This window comes from Dipodomys merriami, unplaced genomic scaffold (assembly GCF_024711535.1).
Source record: "Dipodomys merriami isolate MVZ:Mamm:240054 unplaced genomic scaffold, mDipMer1.0.p SCAF_14, whole genome shotgun sequence".
Taxonomy (NCBI): Eukaryota; Metazoa; Chordata; class Mammalia; order Rodentia; family Heteromyidae; genus Dipodomys; species Dipodomys merriami.
Window position 1 is genome coordinate 10,698,177 of NW_027202715.1, and position 12,341 is coordinate 10,710,517.

Consider the following 12,341-nt stretch of genomic DNA (forward strand, 5'->3'; position numbering starts at 1 on the left):
GAAGGAAGTTAACTTTATTTCACAGTTGAGAGCCCACTGCTGCCCATGAAAGTCTAATAAATATAAAACATTTAACTTAATACCATAATTTAGTAATGACAATAACAATTATGACAATAACAATTATATTATTTACTTACCAGATATTTATTAAGTATATTATTATACCATTGTAAAAGAGCTGTCCTATAAATTTAGTTAGGACACAGACTTGGACAGAAGTGATCCTGGCTTACTTGTGATTTAATATTGATTATTGAAGCTCTGTTTCAGATACCTATTCCTATTGCTGCCCTATGCTTCTCTGTGCTTAAGAAATGATAGCTTCTTTTTAGTCTTCATCTGATCCTGCATCCAAAGATGATCCAAGCTATTGATCTTAGTTGATCATTATTGATCTTACTCATCTTAAAGACAACACTATCTTACTTATCTTAAAGACAACACTATCTTTGAATTGTTGAAGTGTCAGTAGAATGGAACAGTTGATCTTCAGAAATTCATCCTCCTAGAGGATCTCCCTCATGATTGGCTGTCCTGTCCTGTGCATGTGGCCAGGGGCTCCTTCAGCCCAGGCTCCCTGTCCAGTTCCTTGCTAATACTGACAGGATGCCCTTTCTGTGTAGATCCCTCTCTTGGGTTGAGGGTTCCAAAAGAAACAAGGAGAAGGAAATAGTAGATAATGACTTCCATTCCTAAAAAGTGGAATGCACTTCTCATTTTACTCTTCTAGTTGTCACAGCAATCTGGGCTGTGCAGAAAATGGAGACACCAGAATTTAAGGAACTTGGCAAAGTGACAGAGCTAAAGAAGCTATACCCTTAGCATTTAAACTCTAAACCACTCCATTTGCTCTGGAATGGTTTTCTTCTGCTACGTATCCTGACCTCACTCATTCTTTTTTTCCCTGTTAACTTTTGAAACCAGACCCCAAACCAAAGCTCATCATGGATGTACAGTATAAGTAACACAGAGAAAAATGCACCCACACCATCACTATTTCCTGAAGGGTATGGATTCTGCACATAAATATAGAATACATCTACAGCAATGTCAGAATCAATTGTCACTCTTGCACAGACAATTGCATGGTCCTTAGCAGCCTTGTGTTTGTGATAGTCTCACTGTACACTGCATTTAAAGTATGTATGGCCTGGAGTTCTTTCCCATTTATTGTATTCCAGGCATTCCTAATAGGTACTTACATCATGCAGGCCTAAAGTGTGACCATATCCCCTTACTGTATACTAATTTCTTTACTGTCTGTCTTCATGTTGTCCCCAGTCACAGTGGAGCAGCAACACAGCATTGACTCTGGTCCATAAATCATAGCTAACTTTTTGGAATCATCTGTTTTCCAGAGGTGGACATGTGGCAGGCTCCCCTCCGCTGTGATACAGGCTGCATGAGAGTCATGTGGCTTCAGCATTATAAATCAGTACCAGGCAGCCGACAGCCTTCTGACAGCAGGACAATTATTATCCTGGAAATAAGAAATGCAAATTTCTCTTCCCTCCTCACAACCAGTGGGCTTTCTCCTGTGATGTTGATCAATGACTTTAATCTCCTCCCACCCACAGTTTGTAAAATCCGTGTAAAGCCTGTCAGCTCTTCCCTCTCAGCTGAGGACCGAGATGGTTTTTGATATCCCTGGGTGTCATCTGAGTCAGCTAGGTCACTCTGAAAAGGTGGCTATTAAAATGGTAAGTTTGGGGAAGAAATTTTAATTGTTGCTATTTTGTCTGCCAGTTGAATTCTGGAGACTTCCACACTTGGGAGCTGGGTGACCTTGACAAATTAGTTGACTGCTCTGAACCTATTTCTTATCAACACATACAGACCAAAATAGCTCCAGCAGAAGATGCCTCTGTTTTTGTCAAACAGAAGAAATTCTCATCTTGTGTTCTTCAGAATGTTATTGAGCATTACCTATCCAGAGCAGTTAGATATCAACGAAGGAAAACGTGAATTCCTACTAGTTAGATTTGCCAAGGCATAGAAAAAATAGGAGTGGATGCTTTATCAAGAGATTATGTGTTGCCAGCACAAGTGGCTCACACTATTTAGGAGGCTAAGATCTGAGGATCACAGTTCAGAGCCAGCCTGATCAGGAAAGTCTATGAGACTGTGATCTCCATGAACCACCAAAAAGCTGCAAGTGGAGCTTTTGGTTCACACCACCTTTGAGTGAAAAAGCCAAGCCAGAGCTTACTGCCCTGAGTTCAAGTCCTAGTACTGGCACAAAAAACAAAAAATGGACATAATGTTTCACATAACTGAAGACAAAACATGATAACTACAGGAAAAGGAGCATGGTACAAATTGCATTCCTTCTGTGTGTCATCTCCACATGTAAATGAGCTAATAGAAATTAGCTTCCATTTTTCTCAATCCAAACTAATGACTCTCTATTGTTTTAAGAACATCATTGGTGATAGAAAGTGATAGAAAGTGGTATTCAACCTATAAATTTAATGAAATTTATGAGAAAATCTCAATCATCATGATGTAAAAATTATTAGGTTCTGAAAGAAAACTAAAGAAATTGATGTATCTTGCTTTTGTAGAATATAAATAAATCTGAGCTAGTTGAAGTGCTCAGGACCAAAAGTATGGTAGAAATTGAGGAGAATTCAGATTAATCTATTTGAAGTAAACAATGTTTGGCTCACTGTTTCAATTTACCTGATAAAGCCACCATTGCTGATGAAAGAATGTGGTCATTATGATGATTTAAGAATTCTAATCCAGGCACTAGTAGCTCATGCCTTTAATCCTAACTTCAAAGGAAGCTGAGATCTGAGGATCTTTGTTCAAAATCAGCCCTGATGGAAAAGATGAACTCTTAACTCCAATTAACCATCAAAAGGCAAGAAGCAGAGATATGGCTCAAGCTATAGAGGGCCAGCCTTCAGAGAAAAACAAACAGGCAATAGTGCAAAGCCCTGAGTTCAAGTCTTAGACGGGCCCCCAGATAACAAGAAAAGAACTATAAACTGTAGCATTTTAAGGATGTCCTATTCCTTACTTAGGGACATCATAAAATTACCATGATTTCTGAGAATCTGTTTTGTTTTGTCTAGATTTAGCCTGGGGATTTCAACAGGCATTGTAAGGATGGGAATCATTCAGTCTTCTTCTGTTGCATTTTATTACAAAATAAATAAAAGCTCATATAGTTCTAAGTCTTTCCCATCCATCAAGATCAGAAATATTCTGGTTCTCTCTGAATGGTCACAGAAAAAGCTGAACGTACAAAGAAGCCTGATGAACATTTTTTTCTTTGTATAGAAGAGGTCTGTAAATAGGAATGTCATCTATGAATTAACTAGCTAGTCACAGCGAGTGACTGTAGCAATAAAGTGTGAGTATATATGGAAAAGGATAAGAATGGGATAATAATGACTTTCTTTGAATCTTTGAGATTATTGAGAAAATAATGTAACTGTTAGTTTGAAACTTCACCTTGCACTATGATGGTATTGGGCCACCAAACCTTTAGAAGGTTATGAGGGTCAGACAGGGTCATGAGGATGGTGCCCTCCTAACAGGATTTGTGCCCTTAGATAAGGAAGAGCATTAATCTTTCCCTTTGCTCTGTGAATGTACAGAAAAGGAGATCATGTAAACACAGAGCAAGATAGCTGACTACAAGCCATGGGTCAGAGCCTTCAAATAAAACCATTTTTCAGTACCTTGATTTATTTCCTTATTATCTGGATCTATGAGTGATAAATGCTATTATTTAAGCCATATATCTATGGCATTTTGTACGGCAGCCTACGTACTTAATACAAGATCACTACCATTTTCTTTCTTTCTTTTTTTTTTTTTGTCAGTCATGGGCCTGAACTCTGGGCCTGGGCGCTGTCCCTCAGCTCTTCAGCTCAAGGCTAGACTCTACCACTTGAGCCACAGCACCACTTCCAGCGTTTTCTGCTAATGTGGTGCTGAGGAATCGAACCCAGGGCCTCATGCATGTAAGGCAAACACTCTACCATTGAGCCACCTTCCCAGCCCAGATCACTACCATTTCACCAAACAATTCATCCTTCTTTCTTGCCTCTGAACAATTACTGCAGTTTTTATTTGAAAATAGTGTACAACAATTGAATAGGGACTACAGTAAATACTTCACAGAATATTCTGATATGTTAAAGATGCATCGCCTCAAAATTTGAATGCAGTACCTTAGGACACAGTTGTCTCTAGATGGTGGTTTAGGTTTGATATTGGTAGAATTTGGGAATTTCCCTGATTGGAACATCAATCAGATGGATTGAAGCCACCCAGTGTCCTATTCCAGAGACTTCCAGTCCTGCAGTCAATGGTGGCAGTGACCTCGTCTGGAAATTTCAGTCATGTTCCTTGGTATCTGATTATATGAAAGAGAGAGTATAAGAAAGAAAACTGGGAAATAAGTGTTGCAATAAGCCCGGGCACTTAACCTGGAAGTTGTGTTTAGAAGTGGCCTAAAACCTGTAGAAGTGGACTTCTTAAATGTTTTGCTGCTCCCAATGGCATCAACGCACCATTCAATATCAGAACGTTGTTACTCATGGTGGTAGGCAAGGATAACAGCTTCTCAAGGAGATCTACATCGTGATCCCTGGGAACTATGAATATGTTGGATGTGATAATAGAGGAATAAGATTGTAGAAGGAACTGTCATCTCTGATCATCTGCCCTTAATGTGACCATGGATTATGCGGTAGGGTTTGTGGAATGAGAAAGGTCTTTCAAATAAGGAAGAAAGGGACAGGAAAGTTGGTGATGCTGTTTGTGAAGCATTTGATTGTCCATTGTTGCTTTATAAATGGAAAGAGTCAAGACAGTTGATGCTATCCTGGGGTGTCTATAAAGAGCACAAAGCTTATGGCATACTAAGTTTTAACCCCATTTGATCCATTTTGGATGTTTAACTTCCACAACTGCAAGATAAAAACATTATGCTGTATTAAGTCACTAAGTTATGCATGTTAGGAAATGTATACACTTGTATTCATTCATTATTTTGCACATATTATGAACCTTTTAAGTCAGGAGCTGGTAGCTCATGCCCATAACCCTGGTTACTCAGGATATTAAGCTCTGCAGATTTAGATTCACAGCCTGTCCAGGAAAATAAATTGAGATACTCTTATCTCCACTAACCAACAAAATCCAGAAGAAGTGGTACAGCTCAAATAACAGAGCATCAGACTCAAGTGAAAAAGCCAGGTGAGAGTAAGAGGTCCTGAGTTCAAGCCCTACTACCAATACACACACACACACACACACACACACACACACACACACACACACACACACACACACACACACACACACACACACACACACACACACACACACACACACACCACTAAATCCATCAATTTACTCTTATGATAGAAACAGAAAAAATGGAAAATCAAGTTCTGATACACAAGTAGAGGATGTACCTAGTAGACAGACAATACTAACACATATTGAACACACATTCTGGCATATCTATGCTATAGACTATTACATTGGCTCCAAAGCCCTAGTATGATAAGAAGGAAGTCTAACCCTCACATATATGTCCCCAAACAGCTATCTCCTCTCGTTTACCATGCAAGGTTATAGCCCAAAGATGGCCCTCTCTGAATCAGAAAATGAGCATTCACTGAGCATGGAATCTACCAGCATTTTGATATTCAACTTCCTAGCCTCCAGAACTCTGAGGATTTCTGCTCTTCATAAACCAGTTAGTTTGTGACATTCTGTTATAGCAGCCCAAGCTGACTAATATAACACATGGCTCTAACACTATACACACATGAACTCAACCTCATGCTCTATCAGGACTATCACGTAGGCTCAGTGAGGTCAATGAATTAAATAAGTTAATGTTATTGAGGAATTGGCATTTGAATTTATATCCAAATGATGGCAACTAAATTCATTTTGTTGTTCCCCTCTTTTTTTTTATAATAAAGGAGTGCGCCATTGGGATTGCAGGTTTCACAGGAAAGAATATTCAAATTGGAAGAATCAATAATAAACAGGAAGAGTTTGGATTATATCCATGGTATATTCAGAGAACAACAACTACCATATTTCCATATTTCCATCATGTAATCATTTGTATCTAGGTGATCAAGGTCAATCTTCTGCTAGCTAGCTATCTAAGACTGTCCTCAGCACCTAGAGAGCCACCGTATTCCAGTCATTGACCTCTTTCCAGAACACCACATCTGCTTAATCCTTGAAGCAAGCAGGGGGGGATTCCACCTGAATGATCATCTTTTTTTGAAGGGCTCACCTGATTAGATCAGCCCCCACACACACACACATATACACACACACATACACACATACACATACACATGTACAAAGTTGGCTTTTGATGGCTTAAAGTCAATAAACTAGTAACTAAATGATATAATTTATAGTCCATTATATTCATTAGCCATGCCCACACTCTGGAGGAAGGATAATTCAGGATACACACATGAACGGTTGAGAATATGGAGAACCATGTTAGAATTCCTCCTACCACATTTACTTGGAAATGTGAAGGAGCAATAATGCTGTAATTTATGTATTTATAACTTTCTATCTTTCCACACTTTATAAAATACTGTTATGGCACTGATAGATGATAGATAGAAATGATTGATAGAGATGTACATATGTCAATGAGTACTTGTCAAAACTCAAATGTTATGATTTGAATATAAAATATCATGGGCTTCTATGTTAAATAATTCCTTCACACTGAGGAATTGCATCTGCCCAACTGTGAAATGATTCTTTGTGAAAGATTCCTTGTCTCCCCTGACCCTGATAGCCTGTAGTAGTATTGTACCATACTGTGTCACCTCAGATGGGCTGGGTATACATTTACATCTGCCATACCATTATTGTTCTGTTAGAAAAATATCATTAACATTGTACAATCTTAGCAAATGGCTCTTCTCATGACAAAGTGACATTTGGAACTGAAATTCCTAAGATTTAAATTTGTACAAAGAAATTTGAATAAATGTATTAAGTAAAAGGGGTACAACTTTACAAATCAGACCAACTTTAGTGGGATCCAGAATGAAATCAAGGAACCAGAATATCAAGTCATCAGGATGAACAGGGTTACCATACTATAAAGGAAACAAACAGATAGAATTTGAGATCAGTTGAACTTCATAATTCTGAGTCTGTCATTTACTTGATGTACTAGAATTTAAGCATTTCAGTAAAATATTAGGTTGCCGCTAATGAAGCCAGCAGTACCTAATTGCTATTATCATGTCTAAATGAAATAACACAGGTTTAAGTGTTTTTGGCAAACTGCCTAATATACACTAGGGCTTCAAGAAATGGTAGTTATTGATTAGACAACACCAGCAAGCTCTAATTGAGGGAATATAATATACAAACTCTGCTGAAACATTCCATAAGCCCAAGGCTAGAATCAATTTTGTTTGTCTATCATAGACTGTATGAAACTGTATGAATCAGAGAGAAGAATAAATTCAAGACCTGAAAGGAAAGCTAAAGGTCAAAAAGTCAAAGAAGCCAGAGGATATCAAACTGAAACAAATGAAAAAGTACTCGAGACAGAAGACAGAGAAGTTCACGAATCATGGGAGTGAAGAATGGTGGTGAGCAATGGAGAATGGTCCAGGAAAATCATCAGGTATTTGTAATGATGGGTACGTTGCTACTAGAATACTAATGGGAATGATTAAAGCAGATGGCCACACAAAGTTGCACCACAGCCAGGTACACGCCTGTAATTCTACTTACTCAGAAGGCTGAGTCTGAGGATCAGGGTTCAAAACCAGCCTGGGCAGGAAAACTCTTGGGATTCTTATATCCAACTAACTAGAAAAAGAAAAAGAAGGAAAGAAAGAAAGAAAGAAAGAAAAGAAAGAAAGAAAGAAAGAAAGAAAGAAAGAAAGAAAGAAAGAAAGAAAGAAAGAAAGAAAGAAAGAAAAAAGAAAGAAAGAAGGAAATGGAGGTGTGGCTCATGTGGTAGACTACCACTCTTGAGCAAAAAAGCCAAGTGAGAGCACAAGGCCCTGAGTTTAATTACTGTGCCAGCACAAAAAGTATTAAAGAAATTCACAATAGCCAACACAGATAGCAATCTGCAGTCAATGCCAGCTATTTTTATGATTTAGGGCCTGGGAGTATCTAGCTCCTATGACTAGCTCACACTGGCCTTAGCTGATACAAATTCCCAATGAATCAATATGGAGTTCAAATCTAAGTAGAACTTCTTGAGTCAGGCATCAGTGGCTCATACTTGAAATCCTAGCTACTCAAGAAGCTGAGATCAGAGGATCACAGTGCAAAGCCAGCCAGCCAGAAAAGTCCATGTGACTCATATCCAATTAGCCAACAAAAAGCCAGAAGTGGATCTCTGGCTCAAAAGGTAAAGTACCAGCCTTGAGTGAAAAAATTAAGGCTCTGAGCTGGGAAGGTGGTTCAGTGGTAGAGCGCTTGCCTTGCATGCATGAGGTCCTGGGTTCCATTCCTCAGCACCATATAAGCAACAAAAAAGAAAAAAGTGGGAAGTGGTGCTGTGGCTCAAGTGGTAGAGCGCTAGCCTTGAGCTGAAGAGCTGAGGGACAGCGCCCAGGCCCAGAGTTCAGGCCCCATGACTGGACCCCCCCCCCAAAAAAAAATTAAGGCTCTGAGTTTATAGCCCGGTACTAGCACTAAAGAAAAACAAAACAAAACAAAAGTCTCTTAGAAAAAAATACAATGTGGAAAAATAAGAATTATAATGCATAAAAAATATGTTAGTGTTCATAAAAATGTATACCAAGGATAGATTACCATGAAGATGTTTCTGTCTAAAATTGTAGAAACAAATATGTTTGCTACTTGCAATTTTTGTGTCCTTTTTTTGCCTTTACAAAAGGGCATTGTGACTACAAAACTTGTGACAGACAACTTGAACTTTTTTTTAAGTTACCGTTCCAACTTTACAAATGAAGAGAGAGGATCAGCCCTACAGTCTCTAGTGAGGAAATATTGACTCAGTGAGGGTTTCTTTTGGGTTTTGTTGTTTTTGTATTTTTTTTATTTTTTGTCGGCCGTGGGGCTTGAACTCTGGGCCTGGGCGCTGTCCCTCAGCTCTTCAGCTCAAGGCGAGCTCTCTACTGCTTGAGCCACAGTGCCACTTCCGGTTTTCTAGTGGTTTATTGGAGATAAGATTCTCACGGACTTTCCTGCCCGGGCTGGCTTTGAACCTTGATCCTCAGATCTCAGCCTCCTGAGTAGCTAGGATATCCGGCGTGAGCCACCGGTGCCTGACTCTCACTGAGTTCTGAATACAAACACTTTCCACACCAAGGGCTCCCATTCCATTCTACCATATTGTTATTTAAACAAAGATGTCTCAGCAGACCAACCCCATGGAAACCATAGGCTCATAAAACTGAAATGCAGGTAAATGTTCTCTACTAGAATCTAAGCCAGGTCTGTTGGTGGTTGCCAAATTACTGTCTCGTCATCAATTCTAACAGTCTGCTCACCTGTCCTAGGTACTAGGAACAATAGGAAAGTTCTTCCATATGGCATAAAAGTTCCCAAGCCTTCTCGAACCTGATGCCCAGGCCTAGGCAGAATGTCCATGCATATTCTTTTAACAAACAGAATAATTACAGAAATCGTGGGTTTGATGTTTTACTAATGAATGAGATTGAATGGGACTAAAGGTTATCCATGTATGTATGCTTATTTATGCCATGAAAGCATTTGGGGTTTACTGCACAGGCATGGTTGTTATTTGGGAGTTTATACCACACTAAATGAATCAATCTTTTCTTTCTTTCCTTCCTTCCTTCCATCCTTCCTTCGTTCTTCTTTCCTTCCTTCTTTCCTTCTTTCTTTCTCTTTCTTTCTTCCTTCCTTCTGTCTCTCTCTCTCTCTGTGTCTCTGTCTCCCTGTGTCTGTCTCTCTGTGTCCCTCTATATCTCTGTCTCCCTTTCTCTTTCTCTCTTTCTTTGTGTTGTTAGTGCTTGAACTCACAGCCTCAAGTTCTCACTCAGTATTTCTCCCCACATATGGCTGGTGAGTAGATCACCAAGTGGTAGTGCTCTAGCCACAATACCATGTAAGCCTTAGCTGGTTATCTGGAAATAAAAGTATTCTGAATTTGTCTACCCAGGCTGCCTTCAGACCTCAATCCTCATATCTTAGCCTCCTGAGCAATGACATTGTAGGAGTTAGCTCTTGGCACATGGCAATTTCCTCTTGGCACATGGCAATATCCTTTTGTTTTCCAATTGTATAAAGCTAAGCCATGCATCAGCAAGCTATCCTGTAAATGAACTCATCTGTGACTTCTCTCAAGGACCGAAGGCATTTCTAGATCATGTGTGGTCACAGTGCTCTTAAGCACAGGATCATGACATTGTTTCTAGAGCTCCTGAACTTGGTCTTCTCCATTCTCATATCTGGGGAAAGTCTCATACACATATGGTCTAAGTTATTTCTATTTTTTTTCCTTTCCTTTTGTTTTTTTATTATTTTATTACCCTATTCAACTAATTTTTTTGTCATTTTTGTCTATGGTATGTCTTTATTCCTTTTCTCCCCTCTAGAAAAAAATGAGACTATTCTTTGTACTTTGACTTCAATAGGAAAGAAGTTTGTCTGTGTTTGTCAGCAATGCGTGTAATTTGGAAACTCGGGAAAGGTAAGCATCTGGTCCAAGTTATGTCACTCCCCAGGAACCCATTGAAGCTCAGCTTCTTTCCTATCTGTCTATCTATCTGTCTGTCTATGTATCTAACTATGGATGTATCTATCTCTCTCCATATATATATATATATATATATATACATATACATATATATACATTCATATATATATATATATATACAGTATACACATATATATAGCTGTATCCCTTTTTCATCCACTATAGTTAAAATTTGTGAGCCATGAGTTTCACTAAACTATTGTTAACCAAGACAGTAATTTTTTTTCTCTCAACACCTACATAAACTCATAAAGTATTAGTTTCTTGCTTCTACTAACTTTGAAAGCTCTAAACAAGGAGATCAAGCAAATTTCAGTGGTAGAACCTTCTGCCACTTAGTTTCAACCATTAGAAGGAGGAGCAGTGTTGTGATGTCTCTTAAAATAAATACTATCCTCATTGGAAAGCCATGAAAGAATAGTTTTGCTTTCATTAGCACATTAATGAACAGATATCACATTATTAGCATATTCTCGATTTACATATACCTTAAAATCTCATTTGTTTACTCTTTATATCTTTATTTCAAGGATTACCAATCACTCTGTTAATTAGCCTAGATCAATCAAACTTTCTTTTGAGGTAATTGGTAAGTTAAGGGTTCATTTGATGTGATGAGTCAGATAAATCTAATCCAAACCTACTGTGTGTTTCTAATTTAGTCTTTCTTGTCCTCATGTATTTTCATCATGAGAAACTTTTAGCTCCAATGAGACTTTGGATATACCTTGACAGGTTGGCAGGGTAGATTTCACAAATTTTCTATTTGTTACAGATGAAATGAATCTCATGAATAGTTAAAGACTAGATATATGACATTAGGCCAATCATTGACAACACAGGCTAAGACTATCATATTAGATGGTGGTATTATGTTACCTGGCTGTCTACAGCCCCTTCTGTTAGAATCTGCTTCTTCTTCAGTCATCTGGTGGCCCCATTTTACTTGCCTATGTTACCTGTTTTCCATTCTTCAAAGCTGAACCTAAACTGAGGGCTATAGAAGAGACCAAACAATGAAGAAACAAGGAAGGTAAGCATGTTTTCTTCCCAGACCTGAAAAAAAATGAAGAATAAATGTTTGTTATTTGGTGTGATCACAAATGTTTCAAAATACAAAAATCTCTCATCTATTCTATACCCCAAATAAATGCTTCTTTGGAGCACTTTGTATGTATTGCTGATTTTCGAACGAAAATAAGATTACCTCTGTGTTTTGCAGTGTAAACATCTCAAAATACACAATTCTTATAGATATAATCCTTATAAGAATTTATTTTTCTACCAGTAATGAGAGTATTTGTAACTTTATTTTCCAACCTCACGGTACTCTTTATTCAGAGAACCCAACTCCCTGACAGGCAAGACTTTTCCTATAATAAATATTTCAACTAAACATGCTTTTAATTTTCATGCTCTACATTTTTGAGTCCTTGGTTCTGCAAATATAAAGACCAAGAATAAGATCTAGTGTCAGAATCCTGCTTCTAAAACACCTAGGCAAGAAAGTTTGTGAGACATATCTCCAAATAACTAGCAAAAACACAGAAATAAATCTGTGGCTCAAGTTATAGAGTGCTAAGCCTTGTGCAAAAAAAAG

At 38.2% G+C, this 12,341-nt stretch overlaps 1 long non-coding RNA gene across 1 annotated transcript; it reads left to right on the plus strand.

Moving 5' to 3' along the window:
* The first annotated feature begins 7,473 nt into the window (after positions 1-7,473).
* On the plus strand, positions 7,474-11,796 carry LOC138825699 (uncharacterized). Its single transcript, XR_011371494.1, has 3 exons — positions 7,474-7,660; positions 10,620-10,675; positions 11,721-11,796. It is a non-coding gene; the product is annotated as an uncharacterized lncRNA (long non-coding RNA).
* The last annotated feature ends 545 nt before the right edge of the window (positions 11,797-12,341 follow it).